Below are 21,051 nucleotides of genomic sequence, written 5' to 3' on the forward strand. Positions count from 1 at the left end.
CTTCTATAGCTCTTCCTCTCCCAGTCACCTCACAGCCCCCAACCAGGAACAAAGCTAGATTTATCTCAGACCCTGTGTGGGATATAGTAGGTACTTGATAAAAGTTTAGTTATTGAATGGACAAAGGAAAAGTGGTAAGGAGAAAAGGAAAGAAAAAGAGGGAGCATACTGAGAACCTCAGTATTCAAAATAGACCCTAATATTAACAGTGTGAGGAAACAGTTCTTTTAGAACTTATTTGGCAATGTGTATTAAAAATCTAAAGAATGTGCACATCCTTTAACCCAAAAATTGAGTGTTTAGAAATTAAGGATGTGTGAAAAGATTTTGCCGTAAACCAGAGTACTGTTCCTAGTTATAAGATATCGCAACCAACCTAAATATCCAAATATAGAGAATCAGGTCAACGAATTACGTTACACCTACACCTGTTCTTCCCCGGTCTTTCTCCTCTCAGAAAATAGCACCACTGTTAAACCAGTTGCTCAAGCTGGAAACCTAGAATCATTTTAAAATTTCCCTCCTTCTCTTTCAACTTGTCATTCCGAGTCCTGCCGTTTTCTAAAATATACAGGGTATCGTCTTGTAGATGTAGTAACTTAAGCAGGTGATAGATGCCATCAAGCCTAAAAGCCAATATATAAGGAAGGTTGAATGCTTTCAAGGGTTTATTCACCACCAATAGAGGAAGATGTATCCTCTGCACATCGCTGGGAGATGACTAGGAAAACGAAAGAGCTATGAAAGGCATTGTTTAAGTAGCCAGGCAAGTGGGAGTTGATGACTCTACAAATATCATGGAAGATGAAATTAATTTGAGAGCCACGGAAAAGGAAGAATTAGAAAATAGTGATATAGGATTTTACATATAAAACATATATACTGTACTATACTTTATGGATAATTTAAGAGGTTTTTCAAAGTTAATTTTGACGGGATGGGATCAGCACCACCTTAAGATCCTGAGCATCAGGGTCCTCACCCTTGCCCTCTTCCCTCTGGACCCCTTCCACAGGGCAAGAAGTCAACCCAAAGCCCACTTCCTTCCCCTGAGACCACAAAGGACCCCAGAACTCCCTCCTCAAACAAGGCCTGCATGGCTCTCTTCTCCAGGTGGTTCCTCCTAAGGGTGGATCCTGGCTATGGCAGGTGGTGTGGTTGGAGCTTGGATTAGTGGGTTCAGGTATCCACAAGCAAGTGTTAGGGCAAGCGGTGGGGAGAGAATGGGAGAAGGGTCTTCTTTTGTCCTCTTGTCTCAGCCCTGAAAATGTTAGCAGCCACCCTGGATGCAATATTTACCGCTGACTCTTGGGACTGGATGGGATATTAATTTCAACTTCCAACTCCCCATGCCATTATATCTCCTATCCAACTATTACCTCTACACTACTCCAAGCCCCCAGCATCTCCTGTTTGGGTTCTTGCTGTACTCCCCTAACTAGTCTCCCATCTTCCACTGTTCCCCCGCAATCCATTCTTCAACACGGAACAGGCAGAGTGAGCTTTCTAAAATAGAAATCAGACCATGTGACTGCCACAGACTGAAAGTACAGTACCTACTCCCTGCCATGGCAGAGAAGCCCTCCAGCTGCATCTGTCCCAGCCTCATTAAGTGCGAGCCACAGTGAGCACCTTTCAGTTTCCAGTGCTTCCTAAGAATTTTTTTCCACCTCAGGACCTTCAAATATACTGCTCTCTCTGCTTAGAACTTTCTCAGTTATCACATGACAGATTCTTCGTCCTTCAAGTCCAATTTTTTTCCCTCAGGCAGACCTTCTGCAACCAACTTGTGTACCCCTATTTTTGCCTCCTAGTATCTATTATTTTCCTTCATGGCATTTCATCACAAGTCAGGCTTCTATATTTCTTTTTCTTGTTTATTTGTTTAATGCCTGTTTCCCTCTCATCAAATTGTAAGCACCGTGTTCATAATGTGTATATCAGAAGTTAGCACTGCATAGTACATCTATGCGATTAAGTAATCTATCAATATATAATGGAATACTATTTAGTCAACAAAAATAATGTTTTCTATGGGTATTACTGGCATAGAAAATTGCACATGATAGAATTTTAAATGAAAAAAAGGTCATATAGTAATATAATCCCGTTTTTGTTTTTATAAATGTTAATGTATGCTAATGTACGTTTACGTATATATTATATATGTGTGTGTGTGTGTGTTTAAAAACTCTGCAAGGTGTAACAGTGGTTATCTGGGTTGGAAAATTGTGACTGTAGTTTATTTTCTTAATTTTGCTTAACTTTTAAAATACTAATTGTGTATTACCTTCATAAGAACATATTTTAATTTTTATAAATAAATAAATACCCCATATCTACCTGTAAAGAAACCATCGCAGTAAACTGACATTTTACCTGGAAGCCGTCTAGATGTCCAGCATTAAGGGAATGTTGAAGCAGGTGTGGCACGTCCGTTCAACAAAATGCTAGGCAGCCATTAAAAATCATTGTGATGAATGTCACAGCATGGAAAATCCTAATTATATAATATTAACTTAGAAGTGAGTAGAAAATGGCATGAAATAATAGAAATAATTTTTAAATGATGTCATTGCTTTCAAGTGACAGAATTCTGATTTTTTGTTTGTTCGCCAAATGTCCTATAACATCACTTTCTACAGTTAACTTTTTTATTTTTAAAGGAAGTATGTGCTTGAACAATTTATGTATGATCTCACCTTGTTACATGTTATTTTCTTTTGTAAGAATATTTGTGTAATTTAGTCTTTCTATACCAACTATGTAAAAAAAAAAAAAGACTCAAATTTCCTCGGATGTGTAATGCATCACTAATTCCACAAGGTGGCAATGTCATAGTTATTAAGAAGCTTTAGAGAATTTGCTGGGGTTACGTCGTGCACTGCATTCTTCCTATTATTTTTCCTCATGTTTGATCTTGATTTACATTGACATTTACATTCCTTTAAGGTCCCAGGATTGTAATATCTTTTATGTTTTTTATTTTTAAATTAGAAATTAAATAACTCCCTTGGCCGGGAAATAATTCCTCTGCCTTCACTACTACTTTGCTTCCTAAATCTTTTCCATTTAAAAAAATAACAATCAAATAATATCAACTGCTATTTCCTGAAAGCATTTTTATGAGTGACTCATCGTGTTGGGTCTTTATATACATTTCCCCATTAACTTTTATTTTTTTAACATCTTTATTGGAGTATAATTGCTTTACAATGGTGTGTTAGTTTCTGCTTTATAACAAAGTGAATCAGTTATACATATACATATATCCCCATATCTCCTCCCTCTTGCGTCTCCCACCCATCCTCCCTATCCCACCCCTCTAGGTGGTCACAAAGCACCGAGCTGATCTCCCTGTGCTATGTGGCTGCTTCCCACTAGCTGTCTATTTTATATTTGGTAGTGTATATATGTCCATGCCACTCTCTCACTTCATCCCAGCTTACACTTCGCCTTCCCCGTGTCCTCAAGTCCATTCTCTACATCTGCATCTTTATTCCTGTCCTGCCCCTAGGTTCTTCAGAACCTTTCTTTTTCTTGATTCCATATATATGTGTTAGCATACGGTATTTGTTTTTCTCTTTGTGACTTACTTCATTCTGTATGACAGACTCTAGGTCCATCCACCTCACTGCAAATAACTCAATTTTGTTTCTTTTTATGACTAATATTCCATTGTATATATGTGCCACATCTTCTTTATCCATTCATCTGTCAGTGGACACTTAGGTTGCTTCTATGTCCTGGCTATTTGTAAATAGAGCTGCAATGAACATTGTGGTACATGACTCTTTTTGAATTATGGTTTTCTCAGGGTATATGCCCAGTAGTGGGATGGCTGGGTCGTATGGTAGTTCTATTTTTAGTTTTTTAAGGAACCTCCATACTGTTCTCCATAGTGGCTGTATCAATTTATATTCCCACCAACAGTGAAAGAGGGTTCCCTTTTCTCCACATCCTCTGCAACATTTATTGTTTATAGATATTTTGATGATGGCCATTCTGACTGGTGTGAGGTGATACCTCATTGTAGTTTTGATTTGCATTTCTCTAATGATTAATGATGTTGAGCATTCTTTCATGTGTTTGTTGGCAATCTGTATATCTTCTTTGGAGAAATCTCTATTTAGGTCTGCTGGCCATTTTTGGATTGGGTTGTTTTTTTGATATTGAGCTGCATGACCTGCTTGTATATTTGCAGATTAATCCTTTGTCACTTGCTTCATTTGCAAATATTTTCTCCCATTCTAAGGGTTGTCTTTTCATCTTGTTTATGGTTTCCTTTGCTCTGCAAAAGCTTTTAAGTTTCATTAGGTCCTATTTGTTTATTTTTGTTTTTATTTCCATTTCTCTAGGAGGTTGGTCAAAAAAGGATCTTGCTGTGATTTATGTCATAGAGTGTTCTGCCTATGTTTTCCTCTTAAGAGTTTGATAGTATCTGGCCTTATATTTGGGTCTTTTATCCATTTTGAGTTTATTTTTGTGTATGGTGTTAGGGAGTGTTCTAATTTCATTCTTTTACATGTGGCTGTCCGGTTTACCCAGCACTACTTATTGAAGAGACTGTCTTTTCTCCATTGTAAATTCTTGCCTCCTTTATGAAAAATAAGGTGACTATATGTCTGTGGGTTTATCTCTGGGCTTTCTATCTTGTTCCACTGATCTATATTTTTGTTTTTCTGCCAGTGCCATAGTGTCTTGATTACTGTAGCTTTGTAGTATGGTCGGAAGTCTGGGAGCCTGATTCCTCCAGCTTCATTTGTCTTTCTCAAGATTGCTTTGGCGATTCGGGGTCTTTTGTGTTTCCATACAAATTCTGAGATTTTTTTTGTTCTACTTCTGTGAAAAATGCCATTGGTAGTTTGATAGGGATTGCAGTGAATCTCTGGATTGCTTTGGGTAGTATAGGCATTTTCACAATGTTAATTCTTCCAATCCAAGAACATGGTATAAAACTGCATCTGTTTTTATCATCTTTAATTTCTTTCATCAGTGTCTTATAATTTTCTGCATATAGGTCTTTTGTCTCCTTAGGTAGCTTTATTCCTAGGTATTTTATTCTTTTTGTTGCAATGGTAAATGGGAGTGTTTCCTTAATTTCTCTTTCAGATTTTTCATCACTGGTGTATAGGAATGCAAGAGATTTCTGTGCATTAATTTTGTATACAGGTACTTTACCAAATTCATTGATTAGCTCTAGTAGTTTTCTGGTAGCATCTTTAGGATTCTCTATGTATAGTATCCTGTCATCTGCAAACAGTGACAGCTTTACTTCTTTTCCGATTTGGATTCCTTTCTTCTCTGATTGCTGTGGCTAAAACTTCCAAAACTATGTTGAATAATAGTGGTGAGAGTGGACAACCTTGTCTTGTTCCTGATCTTAGTAGAAATGGTTTCAGTTTTTCACCATTGAGAAGGATGTTGGCTGTGGGTTTGTCATATATGGCCTTTATTATGTTGAGGTAAGTTCCCTCTATGCCTACTTTCTGGAGGGTTTTTATCATAAATGGGTGTTGAATTGTGTAGAAAGCTTTTTCTGCATCTATTGAGATGATCATATGGCTTTTCTCCTTCAATTTGTTAATATGGTTTATCACATTAATTGATTTGCATATATTGAAGAATCCTTGCATTCCTGGGATAAACTCCACTTGATCATAGTGTATGATCCTTTTAATGTGCTGTTGGATTCTGTTTGCTAGTATTTTGTTGAGGATTTTTGCATCTATGTTCATCAGTGATATTGGACTGTAGTTTTCTTTCTTTATGACATCTTTGTCAGGGTGATGGTGGCCTCGTAGAATGAGTTGGGCAGTGTTCCTCCTTCTGCTATATTTTGGAAGAATTTGAGGATAGGTGTTAGCTCTTCTCTAAATGTTTGATAGAATTTGCCTGTGAAGCCATCTGGTCCTGGGCTTTTTTTGTTGGAAGATTTTTAATCACAGTCTCAATTTCAGTGCTTGTGATTGGTCTGTTTATATTTTCTATTTCTTCCTGGTTCAGTCTCGGCAGGTTGTGCATTTCTAACAATTTGTCCATTTCTTCCAGGTTGTCCATTTTATTGGCATATAGTTGCTTGTAGTAATCTCTCATGATCCTTTGTATTTCTGCAGTGTCAGTTGTTACTTCTCCTTTTTCATTTCAAATTCTATTGATATGAGTCTTCTATTGATACGTTTTTTCTTGATGAGTCTGGCTAATGGTTTGTCAATTTTGTTTATCTTCTCAAAGAATCAGCTTTTAGTTTTATTGGTCTTTGCTATTGTTTCCTTCATTTCTTTTTCTTTTATTTCTGATCTGATATTTATGATTTCTTTCCTTCTGGTAACTTTAGGGCTTTTCTGTTCTTCTTTCTCTAATTGCTTTAGATGTAAGGTTAGGTTGTTTATTTGCGATGTTTCTTGTTTCTTGAGGTAGGATTGTATTTGCTATAAACTTCCCTCTTAGAACTGCTTCTGCTGCATCCCATAGGTTTTGGGTCGTCATGTTTTCATTGTCGTTTCTTTCTAGGTATTTTTTGATTTCCTCTTTGATTTCTTCAGGTATCTTCAGTTATTAAGTTCTTCAGTTTTTAAGTTCTGCAGTTATTAAGTAGTATATGGTTTAGCTTCCATGTGTTTGTATTTTTTACAGATTTTTTCCTGTAATTGATATCTAGTCTTATAGCATTGTGGTCAGAAAAGATACTTGATAAAATTTCAATTTTCTTAAATTTACCAAGGCTTGATTTGTGACCCAAGATATGATCTATCCTGGAGAATGTTCCATGAGCACTTGAGAAGGAAGTGTATTCTTTTGTTTTATGGATGGAGTGTTCTATCAATATCAATTAAGTCCATCTCGTTTAATGTATCATTTAAAACTTGTGTTTCCTCTTTTATTTTCATTTTGGATGATTTGTCCATTGGTGAAAGTGGAGTGTTAAAGTCCCCTACTATGATTGTGTTACTGTCAATTTCCCCTTTTATGGCTGTTAGCATTTGCCTTATATATTGAGGTGCTCCTATGTTTGGTGCATAAATATTTACAATTGTTATATCTTCTTCTTGGATCGATCCCTTGATCATTATGTAGTGTCCTCTTTGTCTCTTGTAATAGTCTTTATTTTGAAGTCTATTTTATCTGATATGAGAATTGCTACTCCAGCTTTCTTTTTGTTTCCATTTGCATGGAATATCTTTTTCCATCCCCTCATTTTCAGTCTGTATGTGTCCCTAGGTCTGAAGTGGGTCTCTTGTAGATGGCATGTATACAGGTCTTGTTTTTGTATCCATTCAGCCTGTCAATGTCTTTTGGTTGGAGTATTTAATCCATTTACATTTAAGGTAGTTATCGATATGTATGTTCCTATTACCATTTTCTAAATTGCTTTGGGTTTGTTATTGTAGGTATTTTCCTTCTCCTGTGTTTCCTGCCTAGAGAAGTTCCTTTAGCATTTGTTGTAAAGCTGTTTTGGTGATGCTGAATTCTCTTAGCTGTTGCTTGTCTGTAAAGGTTTTAATTTCTCCATCGAATCTGAATGAGATACTTGCTGGATAGAGTAATCTTGGGTGTAGTTTCTTCCCTTTCATCACTTTAAATATGTCCTGCCACTCCCTTCTGGCTTGCAGAGTTTCTGCTGAAAGATCAGCTGTTAACCTTATGGGGATTCTCTTGTATGTTTTTTTTTTTCCCTTGCTGCTTGTAATATGTTTTCTTTGTATTTAATTTTTCATAGTTTGATTAATATGTGTCTTCGCATATTTTCTCCTTGGATTTATCCTGTATGGGACTCTCTGTGCTTCCTGGACTTGACTGACTCTTTCCTTTCCCATATTAGGGAAGTTTTCAACTATAATCTCTTCAAATATTTTCTCAGTCCCTTTCTTTTTCTCTTCTTCTTCTGGGACCCCTATAATTCGAATGTTGGTGCATTTAATATTTTCCCAGAGGTCTCTGAGACTGTCTTCAATTCTTTCCATTCTTTTTTCTTTATTCTGCTCTGCAGTAGTTATTTCCACTATTTTATCTTCCAGGTCACTTATCCGTTCTTCTGCCTCAGTTATTCTGCTATTGATTCCTTGTAGAGAATTTTTAATTTCATTTATTGTGTTGTTCACCATTGTTTGTTTGCTCTTTAGTTCTTCTAGGTCCTTGTGAAACGTTTCTTGTATTTTCTCCATTCTATTTCCAAGGTTTTGGATCATCTTTGCTATCACTATTCTGAATTCTTTTTCAGGTAGACTGCCTATTTCCTCTTCATTTGTTTGGTCTGGTGGGTGCTTACCTTGCTCATTCATCTGCCTTGTGTTTCTCTGTCTTCTCATTTTGCTTACCTTATTGTGTTTGGAATCTCCTTTTCACAGGCTGCAGGTTTGTGGTTCCTGTTCTTTTTGGTGTCTGTCCCCAGTGGCTCTAGGCATGCAGGCTTCAGTAGTTGTGCCTCTCAGGCTCAGTAGTTGTGGCTTACAGGCTCTGGAGCACAGGCTCAGTAGTTGTGGTGCATGGGCTTAGTTGCTCCGCGGCAATGAGGAATCTTCCTGGACCAGGGATCGAACCCATGTCCCCTGTATTGGCAGCCAGATTCTTAACCACTGTGCCACCAGGGAAGTCCCTAAATTTTTAGATTACTTATAACCCTTTTACTGTAGAGATACATTTGTCACACTGCTGATTATTTCCTTAGAATAGACTTCTGGAAATAATAGTACTAGATCAAGAGGTGAGGGTACTTTTTTATGAAGGTTGATACATTTTGCCAAATCACTCTCTAGAAAGATTCTACCACTTTGCATTTGTACTAAAGTATATGAATGTCCCTGTCTTCCCATACCTGGTGGATACTCATGACATTATTCTCATTCACCTTTGATCAACGTAAAGCAAAAGATGACAGTCCTTGGTTGTTTTCATTTGCCTTTCTTTATTAGCAAATTAAATATTTTGCATTTATTTATCGACCCTTTTATTTCCTCTTCTGTAAATTCTCTATTCATGTCCTTTGCCAATTTTGCTACTGAGATACTACTTTTCTTACTGTTGGATAAAAGATTTTTATATATTAGGACTTTTTCAGTTACATTTATGGAAAATATTTTTCCTTCTGTATAATTTGTCTTTTAATATTGTTAGTGATATTTTTACCTGTAAATGATTTAAATTTCATGATAAACAAATTGATAACTAATTTTGTGTTATTTTCTCCTATATTTTTTTCTGTTAAAAGTCTTTTTTTAACCCCCTAAATCAGTAAAATACTTATCTATCTTTTCAATTTTTTTCTTCTTAAAAATAAGGTAAAATTTATGTTCTATTTTTAACAGTTTTATGTCTTTATCTTTTATATATCTTAATAGCTGTAAATAATTTTAAGATATTATATGAAGTGAGGACCGTGGATGGGCTCCAAATGGTGGAGTAGAAGGATGTGCATTCACTCCCTCTTGCGAGAGTACAGGAATCATAACTAACTGCTGAACAATCATAGACAGGAAGACACTGGAACTCAAAAAAGATACCCCACAACCAAAGACAAAGGAGAAGCCTCAGTGAGATTGTAGGAGGGGCGCAATTACAATAAAATCAAATCCCATAGCCGCTGGGTGGGTGACTCACAAACTGGAGAACAACTATACCACAGAAGTCCACCCACTGGAGTGAAGGTTCTGAGCCCCACATCAGGCTTCCCAACCTGGAGGTCCAGCAACAGGAGGAGGAATTCCCAGAGAATCAGACTTTGAAAGCTAGTGGGCTTTGACTGCAGGACTTTGACAGGACTGGAGGAAACAGAGACTCCACTCTTGGAGGGCACACACAAAGTAGTGCGCACATCAGGACCCAGGGGGAAAGAGCAGAGACCCAACAGGAGACTGAACCAGACCTACCTGCTGGTGTTAGAGGGTCTCCTGCAGAGGTGGGGGGGTGGATGTGGCTCACCATGGGGACAAGGACACTGACAGCAGAAGTTCTGGGAAGTACTCCTTGGCATGAGACCTCCCTAAGTCTGCCATTAGCCCCACCAAAATGCCTGGAGCCTCCAGTACTGGGTTGCCTCAGGCCAAACAACCAACAGGGAGGAAATCCACCCCCACACATCAGCAGAAAAGTGGATTAAAGTTTTACTGAGCTCTGTCTACCAGAGCAACACCCAGCTCTACCTACCACCAGTCCCTCCCAGCAGGAAGCTTGCACAAGCCTCTTAGATAGACTCATCCACCAGAGGGCAGACAGCAGAAGCAACTACAATCCTGCAACTTGAGGAATGAAAACCACATTCACAGAAAGATAAACAAAATGAAAATGCAGAGAATTATGTACCACATGAAGGAGCATGATAAAACCCCAGAAAAACAACTAAATGAAGTGGAGATAAACAATCTTCCAAAAAAGAATTCAGAATAATGATAGTGAAGATGATCCAAGACCTCAGAAAAACAATGGAGGCAAAGATTGAGAAGATGCAAGAAATGCTTAACAAAGACCTAGAAGAATTAAAGAACAAACACCTAGAAGAATTAAAGAACAAACAAACAGAGATGAACAAAACAATAATTGAAATGAAAAATACAATAGGAGGAATCAATAGCAGAATAACTGAGGCAGAAGAATGGATAAGTGACCTGGAAGGCAGAATGGTGGAATTCACTGCCACAGAACACAATAAAGAAAAAAGAATGAAAAGAAATGAAGACAGCCTAAGAGACCTCTGGGACAACATGAAACACACCAACATTCGCATTATAGGGGTCCCAGAGGAGAAGAGAGAGAGAAAAGACCCAAGAAAATACTTGAAGAGATTATAGTTGAAAACTTCTCTAACATGGGAAAGGAAATAGCCACCCAAGCCCAAGAAGTGAAGAAAGTCCCAGGCAGGATAAACCCAAGGAGAAACACACCGAGACATATAGTAATCAAGTTGACAAAAATTAAAGACAAAGAAAAATTATTAAAACAACAAGGCAAAAACAACAAATAATATACAAGGGAACTCCCATAAGGTAAACAGCTGATTTTTCAGCAGAAACGCTGTAAGCCAGAAGGGAGCGGCAGGATATATTTAAAGGGATGAAAGGGAAGAATCTATAACCAAGATTACTCTGCCCAGCAAGGATCTCATTCAGATTTGATGGAGAAATCAAAAGCTTTACACAAGCAAAAGCTAAGAGAATTCAGCACCACCAAACCAGCTCTACAAAAAATGCTAAAGGAAATTCACTAAATGGGAAACACAAGAGAAGAAAAGGACTTACAAAAATAAACCCAAAACAATTAAGAAAATGGTAATAGGAGCATACATATCGATAATTACCTTAAATGTGAATGGATTAAATGCTCCAACCAAAAGACACAGGCTCGCTGAATGGATACAAAAACAAGACCCATATGTATGCTGTCTACAAGAGACCCACTTCAGACCTAGGGACACATACAGACTGAAAGTGAGGGGACGGAAACAGATATTCCATGAAAATGGAAATCAAAAGAAAGCTGGAGTAGCAATACTCATATCAGATAAAATAGGCTTTAAAATAAAGAATGTTACAAGAGACAAGGAAGGATACTACGTAATGATCAAGGGATCACTCCAAGAAGAAGATATAACAATTGTAAATATTTATGCACCCAACATAGGAGCACCTCAATACATAAGGCAAATGCTAACAGCCATAAAAGGGGAAATCGACAGTAACACAATCATAGTAGGGGACTTTAACACCCCACTTTCACCAATGGACAGATCATCCAAAATGAAAATAAATAAGGAAATACAAGTTTTAAATGATACATTAAATGAGGTGGACTTAATTGATATTTATAGAACATTCCATCCATAAAACAAAAGAATACACTTCCTTCTCAAGTGCTCATGGAACATTCTCCAGGGTAGATCATATATTTGGTCACAAATCAAGCCTTGGTAAATTTAAGAAAATTGAAATTTTATCAAGTATCAGTGATAGTTTTACTTCTTCTTTCCAATTTGTATTCCTTTTATTTCTTTTCTTCTCTGCCATGGCTAGGACTTCCAAAACTATGTTGAATAATAGTGGCGAGAGTGGACATCCTTGTCTTGTTCCTGATCTTAGAGGGAATGCTTTCAGTTTTTCACCGTTGAGAATGATTGCTGTGGGTTTGTCATATATGGCCTTTAATATGTTCAGGTAGGTTCCCTCTATGTCTACTTTCTGGAGAGTTTTTATCATAAATGGGTGTTGAATTTTGTCAAAAGCTTTTCCTGCATCTATTGAGATGATCGTATGGTTTTTATTCTTCAGTTTGTTAATATGGTGTATCACATTGATTGATTTGTGTATATTGAAGAATCCTTGCATCCCCTGGATAAACCCCACTTGATCATGGTGTATGATCCTTTTAATGTGCTGTTGGATTCTGTTTGCTAGTATTTTGTTGAGGATTTTTGCATCTATATTCATCAGTGATAGTGGTCTATAATTTTCTTTTTTTGTAGTATCTTTGTCTGGTTTTGGTATCAGGGTGATGGTGGCCTCATAGAATGAATTTGGGAGTGTTCCTTCCTCTGCAGTTTTTTTGGAAGAGTTTGAGAAGGATGGGTGTTAGCTCTTCTCTAAACGTTTGCTAGAATTCACCTGTGAAGCCATCTGGTCCTGGACTTTTGTTTGTTGGAAATTTTTAATCATTTTTCTGTATAATACTTTTTATCCTTTGACATAAAATCTCTTATCAACTGTTTACCATCTGCCAAAAAGGCCTCTGCAATTTTAACTAGAAGACTATTAGGTATATAAATTAATTTGGAGAAAATAATTTTTAAAATAATTCTTCCCATGCAGAACTTTTTGATTTTATCTCAATTTTGTTTAAATCTTCTTTTGTGTCTCTTTATGTGTCTGTGTTTGTGTGCTTTAACCACAGTTCTTATCATGTGAGCGTAAATAATTTCTTACTAAGGTTTTTTATAGTTCTTTTCTCCTTTTTTATTGAGATATAATTTACATATCATAAAATTTACCATTTTAGTGTACTATTCATGGTTTCAGCATAGTCCCAAAGCTGTGCAACCATGTCTATGATCTAACTCCAGAACATTTTTCTCATCCACAAAAGAAACCCCGTGCCTTTTAGCAGTCAATACCTCTTCCCCTCACTCAGCACCAGGCAACCACCAAGCTACTTTTTTTCTCTATGGATTTGCCTGTTCTGGATATTTCATGTAAATGGACTCATACAATATGTAGACCCTTCTGTCTGGCTACTTTCACTTAGCATAATGTTTTAGAGGTTTAACCAAGTTGTAGCACATACCAGTACTTGACTCCTTTTTATGACTGAATAACATTCCGTTGTATAGCATACCACATATTGTTTATTCATTCATCAGTTGATGGATGGTTAGGTTGTTCTCACCTTGTAACTCTTATGAATAATGCTGCTATGAACCTTTGTGTACGAGTTTTTGTGTGGATATATGTTTTCAATTATCTTAGGTATATACCTTGGAATGGAATTGCTAGGTCACGTGGTAACTGTGTTTAACTTTTTGAGGAACTGCCAAACCATACTACACAGCAGCTGCACCATTTTACATTCCCGGCAGCTATGTACGAAAGTTCCAGTTTCTCCGTCTTTGCCAATATGTGTTATTTTCCATCTTTTTGATTGTAGCCATCCTAGTGGGTGTGAAGTGGTATCTCATTTTGGTTTTGCTTTGCATTTTCCTAATGACTAATGATTTTAAGCACCTTTCCATATATTTATCGGCTGTTTGTATATGTTCTTAAGAGAAATGTCTATTCAGGTGCTTTGCCCATTTTTTAATTGGTTAGTTTGTCTTTTTGTTGTTGAGCATAAAATTTCTTTCCATACTGTGGATACCAGATCCTTATCAGATATCTGATTTGCAAATATTTTCCTCCCACTCTGTGGGTTGTTTTCTTCTCTTTCTTATAGTGTCCTTTAAAGCATAAAAGTGTTTAATTTTGATGAAGTCCAATTATGTATTTTTTCTTTGGTTGCTTGTTCTTTTCTTGTCATATATAAGAAACCATTACCTAGGTTGTAAAGATTTAGTGTCTTTTCCTTCTGAGAATTTTATAGTTTTAGCTTATATATTTAGATCTTTCATCTATTTTTAGTTAATTTTGTGCACGGTGTAGGGTATGTGTTCAACTTTCTTCTTTTGTATGTGGGTATCCAGTTGTCCCGTCACTCTTTGTTGAAAGACGATTCTTTCCCCATGAAATGGTCTTGGCAGTCTTATCAAGGCCAAAATTAATTGACTATGGATGTATGGGTTTCCTGCTGGACTTGCAGTTCTATTCCATTGGAATTCATGTCTCTGCTGAGTTTTCGATGAATACCGGAGTGAAATGAATACATTTTGTTCTCTAACAAGTACCTGGAGTATAGTTGAACACTGGCCCATGCTTCTTACCTGTTGCCTGGCGTGGGTAAGAGACTGACATCACCTCTAAGAATGAGGGTCATAAGAGGGACACGCACCTGAAAAGACGGTGGAACTCTAGTCTGCTTAGAGACAAACTGACAAATTAGGCCCGAATTCCAGCCCATATAGTGTGGTTAAAAGATTTGAAACCTTGTCAATTTTAGGCAAATATAACTCCATACACTCATCTCAGCATCCTCAAATTCATCTGGTAAATATTTATTGAGCCCCTCCTCTGTACCATGCATGATAAAGCAGCTTTGATTTGAGGCCTTTTATTTCTGGCCTACCTCTAACATAAACTATTTGCAAAGTTACCAAAAACAGTACGTTGACTGTATGAGATTATCATTTTTTGGTCAAAAACAGTTGAATGGTGGCTCTAGTTTGTGAACCATTGATTATAGCTCTTCTCTTTGTCAATAATTAGCTAGTAGGCCAACTGCAGTATCTGTTCAGGCCACTCCTTGTTAAAGGTAATAAAATCTTATTGTTTGTGTATAATAAAATACTTGTCTTTTGGTTCCACTTTGTTGAAGATGGGGGCACAGGAATATTCAGGATTGCATAAAACATCCAAAATGATATCAGATTATTAACAAGTGATGTATAAAGAAAAGGGCAGAGACAATGATTCCCTGGGCCTGGAAGCTTTGTCCGTCTGTCTTTAGAGATCAAAGCTTTGTTGCAGTATGGTCTGCTAGAACAACCAAAGACTGACCCCTCTCTTCCTCTTTGCTGTTGCCAGAGATCCTGTAGTAGCATAATATAGTTTGTGTCTGGTAATGTTTAATCTTGATGACAGCTGGAACAAGAATCATCATCCCGAACCCTGGAGCAAAGATGGTTTTCTGCTTAGCATAAGTTTTATTACAGTAATTAAAGTGAACTCAGAAAGATGGACCAGACTTTTAAATGAAATCATTCCTTTTTAAGTTGTTTAAAATTGAGCCTTCCATTGGACATTATAAAAATCAAAAACTTCTGTTTGTCAAAAGACAGCATTAAAAGAGAAAAGGTAAACCACAGACTGGAAAAATATTTGCAAAACGCACTTAAAAATGGACTCACCTAAAATGTATAAAGAACTTCTGCAAATCAGTAAGATAAAGACAGGTAACCCAAATGGGTAAAAGACTTGAATAGGCACATCACAAAAGAGGATAGTCCAATGTCCAACGAGCATATAAAATGATACTTAACATCTTTAGTTATTGGGGACTTGCAGATTAAAACCACAATGGGATACGACTACCCACCCACCAGAATGGCTAAAATTCAAGGTATTGACTCGGTTGTGGAGCAATTGGAACTCTCGTACACTGCTTGTGGGAAAATAAATTAGTACAAGCACACTGGAAACTTGTTTGGCTGTAGGATTAAAGCTAAAAATAGGGCTTCCCTGGTGGCGCAGTGGTTGGGAGTCCACCTGCCGATGCAGGGGACACAGGTTCGTGCCCTGGTCTGGGAAGATCCCACATGCCGTGGAGCGGCTGGGCCCGTGAGCTGTGGCCGCTGAGCATGCGCATCCAGAGCCTGTGCTCCGCAATGGGAGAGGGCACAACAGTGAGAGGCCCACGTACCGCAAAAAAAAAAAAAAAAAAAAAAAAAAAAAAAAGCTAAAAATAAATATATGTCCTAAGATATGGCAAGTCCACTCCTGGTTATGTACCCGACAGAAATGCATGCACATGTGCACCAAAAGATGAGTTCAATGATATTCATGGAAGGATTATTTCTAAGAGCCTCAAACTGGAAACACCTCAAGTTTCCACAACAGTTGAATGGATTAATAGATTGTGGTATATTCATATGATGGCAAACTACACAGAAACGAAAAATAATGAACTACAGCTAACTTGAAACAATATGAATAAATCTCACAGATATAATGTTGAGCAGAAAGCTAGACACAAAAGAATACACACAGTGTGATTTAATGGTTAAATCAAGATTAAGAACAGGCAAAATTAATCTATGGTAAAAGATATCAGAATAGTGGTTACTTTAGAGAGTGTTTTGACTGGAAGGGGTCATGAGGGAGTCTTCTTGGGTGCTGGAAATAGCCTATATGTCAATCTAGATGGTGTTACATGGATACATACATGTGTAAAAATTCATTAGTCATGTAAGATTTGTGCACTTTATTGTATTTAAGTTATAATTAAATTTTTAAAGGTATGCTAAAAAAATTAATTTTTCCAGACACCATCCTCTATTCTGTGAAGTCAGACCCCTTTTCATCCCCAGCAGACAACTAGGAGGGAATCTCTGAAGAGGGTAAAACAGGACGTAGGGTGGCATCAGAAGCAGGGAACCATAGTAAAATTAGGGGGTTAAGTGGAAGTCTACATACTGAAAGTAGAGGACCTGAGGCCTCCTTCCCCCTCTGAGCTCCCAGAAATCTAGCAACCAGGCCTTCACCCACCAAGCATGAGATTGGAAGATTATTCTCTGGGGAATCTGACTAGGCCAAGGGAAAATACCTAAAGATGTTGACACCCAGAGTTCTCCAACTAAATGGCCCAGCGAGATGACCCTGTAGTAGAGCTCTTGAATTCCAAAATCTACCCAAAAATAAAAAGCTTCCGATTAGTTTTTAGTGCCCCATTCTTTTTTTTTTAAATTGAAGTATAGTTGATTTACAATGTTGTGTTAGTTTCTGGTGTACAGCAAGGTGATTCAGTTATATATATATAGTATATTCTTTTTCAGATTCTTTTCCATTATAGATTATTACAAGATATTGAATATAGTTAGTGCCCCATTCTTAAATAAGAATTACCAGACCCCTGAGGCAAGTCTCTACCATGAAAGACAGAGACCAAAACAAAGAGAAAACAACAACAACAAAATGACTTGGAGGAAACAGACTGTAAGATGCAAGAACACTTTTTAAAAAATTACTAAATTAAGGTACATGATAGAGAAGACTGTATTCATTAAAAAGTTTGGTTATTTAAAAGAGGAAGATTCAGGGAAAAGAGGTTGGGGGAGGAACAGAGGGCGGGAGAGAGGGAGAGAAAGAGAGAAGGGAAGGGGAGAAACATTATGTATAGAAAAAGGATCAAGAATCAGAACAACATTGGCTTTCTCAAGAGAGCACTGAGAGCTAATAGAAAATGAAAAGACAATTTCAAAATTCAGAGGGAAAATGATTTCCACTGTAGAACTCTATAATCTATACAAACTATGAAATAAATGTGAGGGTAGAATAAAAACATTTCAAATACACAAGGGATTTACATGGAATCATACCAATCATCATCAAAGAAAACTGATCACTCTATGTTGTCTACATACAAAAGAGAAAATCATCATAATAAACTGTTTTTATTTCATGGAGGTAGAGTGAGAAAAATTAACAAGTCAAAAGAAGGCCTGATGAAATTTGAAAAATAATAATAATATATGAGTAAAAATTTGAAACCATTTGAATTTACTTTTTATTCAACAAATATGTACTGAGTGTCTACTTTTTGCCAGCATTGTTTTAAACACTGAGGGTACAGAGGTGATGAAAACAGAAGTCTTTGCCCTCATAGAGCACATTAGGGAAATGTTTAAATAATAATTATACATCTGCTTAATGAAATGTTATGTAACCATTGAAAAATTACATGAATACCAGAAACACAGGAAATGTGTACAAAATAATGCAAGGTGAAAGGAACACATGCCGTGGATGAAGACAAAAGGGAAGTAATAAACCTGAAAACAGGTATGTGAGGATGGCAGAATTACAAATTAATTTTTCTTTTTTCAAAATTCCCTTTAATTTTATATTGGGTTTTTTAACAGACAAGGGAAACATCAAAAATTTTTTTAATAAAAGTGATAAAAATCCTATGTTGCCTATTTAAAATTCTATGCCAAGTATTTCATTTGGAAAGCATTGTTGTTACTTTTCAAATATTTTTGTTATCTGAAATCTTTATAGCTATTAGCCCTTAGCAGGATGCTAAAGGATATTGTACTTAAATTCAGGTTCCATCTAAGAAATTTTTCTAGGAAGTGGTATTATCTCTCTTCCTTAAGAGAGAGAATGGGAAATTACCCACTCCTGATGGGAAAAACATGGCCACTTGGTTAAATGTTATCATGAAAGTTTTCTTTCTACTCCAGCTATGCAGAGAAAGATGAGGGTGTTGGAAAGAATGCAGATCAAATTGGTGTCTAGAAAGAGCCATTAAACATTGTCTGTTAATTAGCTCCATGAGCTAATGAGCTCTGTGAGTGGGGTAGGTAGACTCCCTATAACTGATGAGAGAAAAGTCTCTGCCTGTTTAAGGGCAGTTGATACTATAGTTTTCCATACGGGACACTAGTATTCCTGGCCCATGTGGGAATAATACAGTGGTGATGTTTCTGAGGTACTTTCCACAGGTGGTAGTGAAAGCCCATTTTACCACCATGTGTTTGTGTCAAACAAGAGATTTCAGGAATCTCCATGTGAGTTACTGTGTAGAGAATTCCTTTATATTGTATAGGAAGCAAAGCTTTCTTGGACTAGCTAATTTGATGTAGTCTTGGACATGAAATCTGAGAAGACTGTTCTGGGTTCCCAAGGGATCTGACACAAAGAGAAAACTCAGGATAAACGTTCTAATCACGCCTGGAGATGAGTTAGATGCTGTGAGTTTTTTCATGTTCAAAGGTAGTAGGAAAGATATTGCATCAAAGTGTCATATAAAATCTTATTCAGTTAGACTATACACTTTGTTTACATTTGGCTTTTAAAATAATATTCTAAAATTTAAAAATAGGAGGAAAGCTAACTGTAATGTGGTCTCCTGGATGGAATCATGGAATAGAAAAGGACATTAGGGGAAATTAATGACATAAGAATAAAGTATGGGGTTTAGTTAATAACTATGTACCAGTGTGGCTTCATTAATTGTGATAAATGTACCATAGTGATGTAAGATGTTAAAAATAGGGGAAACTGGGTGTGGAGAATATGGAAACTCTTTATCTTTGCAACTTCTCTGTAAACCTGAATCTATTCTAAAATTTAAGTTTATTTAAATTAAAAAATATATAGGAGGAAAGAACTATTATCTCAATCTCAGACAAATCACAATTTTGGCATAAGCCTAGTGCTCAGGCCACGTGACTGCAGCTAAGCATCAACCACTATCGGGTATCAGTTGAATCCCAGGTTCTGTTATTTTCAGCGACAGGGAAAAAAGTTGAAACTGCAAACCAAGATACATAAAAATCAGAAAATATGGAACTGGTAAGACAGCAAAGTTTAGATTTGGGTTGTGGAAAATAGGAAGCCATTGTAATTTCCTGAGTGAGGAGGTGATGTAGTGAGAGTGACAGTTGAGGGATTTATTCTATGAGCAGTTTGCAAAATGGGTTGAAGTTGGGGAGAAGTTGAGGCAGGGGGATCAGCAAAGAGGCGACAACTGGAATGGTAAACAAAAATCTTAAGACTAAAGCCCTAAAATGGAGCTTATGGCAAAGGTTTCAAGCAATGTTATTCTTAGTGCCACATACAACCTGTTTTAGGCACCTGGGGACAAGCAGAGCCTACTGTGGAGACAGCTGTATCAGACGATCTTAGTTTGCCTGTTTCCATTAGATATTTGAGTCATAGAACCACTTTCCTTGTTCCAGGTCCAGGCTCTCCTGGTGTCTTGTCAAGACTGTACCTTGTCACCTCTGCTTGTCCTATAGCAGCCCAGTGCTTGTTTGATAGTCAAACTTGAGTCAATGCTTCTTTTTATTTTTAACCCATCCTAATGGGTTTTTTTAAAACTTATCTGGAAATGATTTCAAACTTACAGAAAAGCTGCAAGAATAAGAATGGTACACTGGGGCTTCCCTGGTGGTGCAGTGGTTGAGAGTCCGCCTGCCGATGCAGGGCACATGGGTTTGTGCCCCGGTCTGGGAAGATCCCACATGCCCTGGAGTGGCTGGGCCCGTGAGCCATGGCTGCTGAGCCTGCACGTCCGGAGCCTGTGCTCCGCAACGGGAGAGGCCACAACAGTGAGAGGCCCGCGTACCGCAAAAAAAAAAAAAAAAAAAAAAAAGAATGATACACTGAACACCATAGACTCTTGTTACACCTATTGTTAAACATTTCTCCCTCTCTCTCTCTCTGTCTCTCTCTCTCTCTATATACATATATATATGTACGCACATCTAATATTTTTTAACTACTTGAGAACAATTTGCATACAGCATGGCCCTTTACTCCTAACTACTTCATTGTCTATTTCCTAAGAATTAGGATATTCTGTTCCTTGAATTGAACTGAACTACGGGAACACCCGTCATCCTGGTCTGACCTCTCCCACCGCTCAGTCATGGGAATGAAAAATCCGAAGTTTTATTTGAATTTTGGGTTTGGGTCTTTGACTGTACCACAGAATCAGATTTTTCAGATTAGTTTTGAATTTGATTCATTATGTGTTTGACTCAGTTGTTCAGCTATTCTGAAAACATCTTTGTGAATGAGTAATACTGATACCAAATAATGGCAAACACTAACCTAGTATTCATTACAAAGTGTCAGGCACTGTTCTAAGCACTGTCTACTTAGTAATGCATTTAATCCTCACAAAAACCTTAAAGGAACTTACCGTGATTATCTTCATTTTACAATGGGGAAATGTAGGCATAGAAGTTGAATA

At 37.1% G+C, this 21,051-nt stretch overlaps 1 protein-coding gene across 5 annotated transcripts in view; it reads left to right on the plus strand.

Moving 5' to 3' along the window:
* SLC44A1 (solute carrier family 44 member 1) overlaps positions 1–21,051 on the plus strand; it is a 215,801-nt gene that overhangs the window by 192,456 nt on the left and 2,294 nt on the right. The window lies entirely within an intron of this gene.

The sequence above is a fragment of the Orcinus orca genome, chromosome 6 (genome assembly GCF_937001465.1).
Source record: "Orcinus orca chromosome 6, mOrcOrc1.1, whole genome shotgun sequence".
In the NCBI taxonomy this organism is placed as follows: Eukaryota; Metazoa; Chordata; class Mammalia; order Artiodactyla; family Delphinidae; genus Orcinus; species Orcinus orca.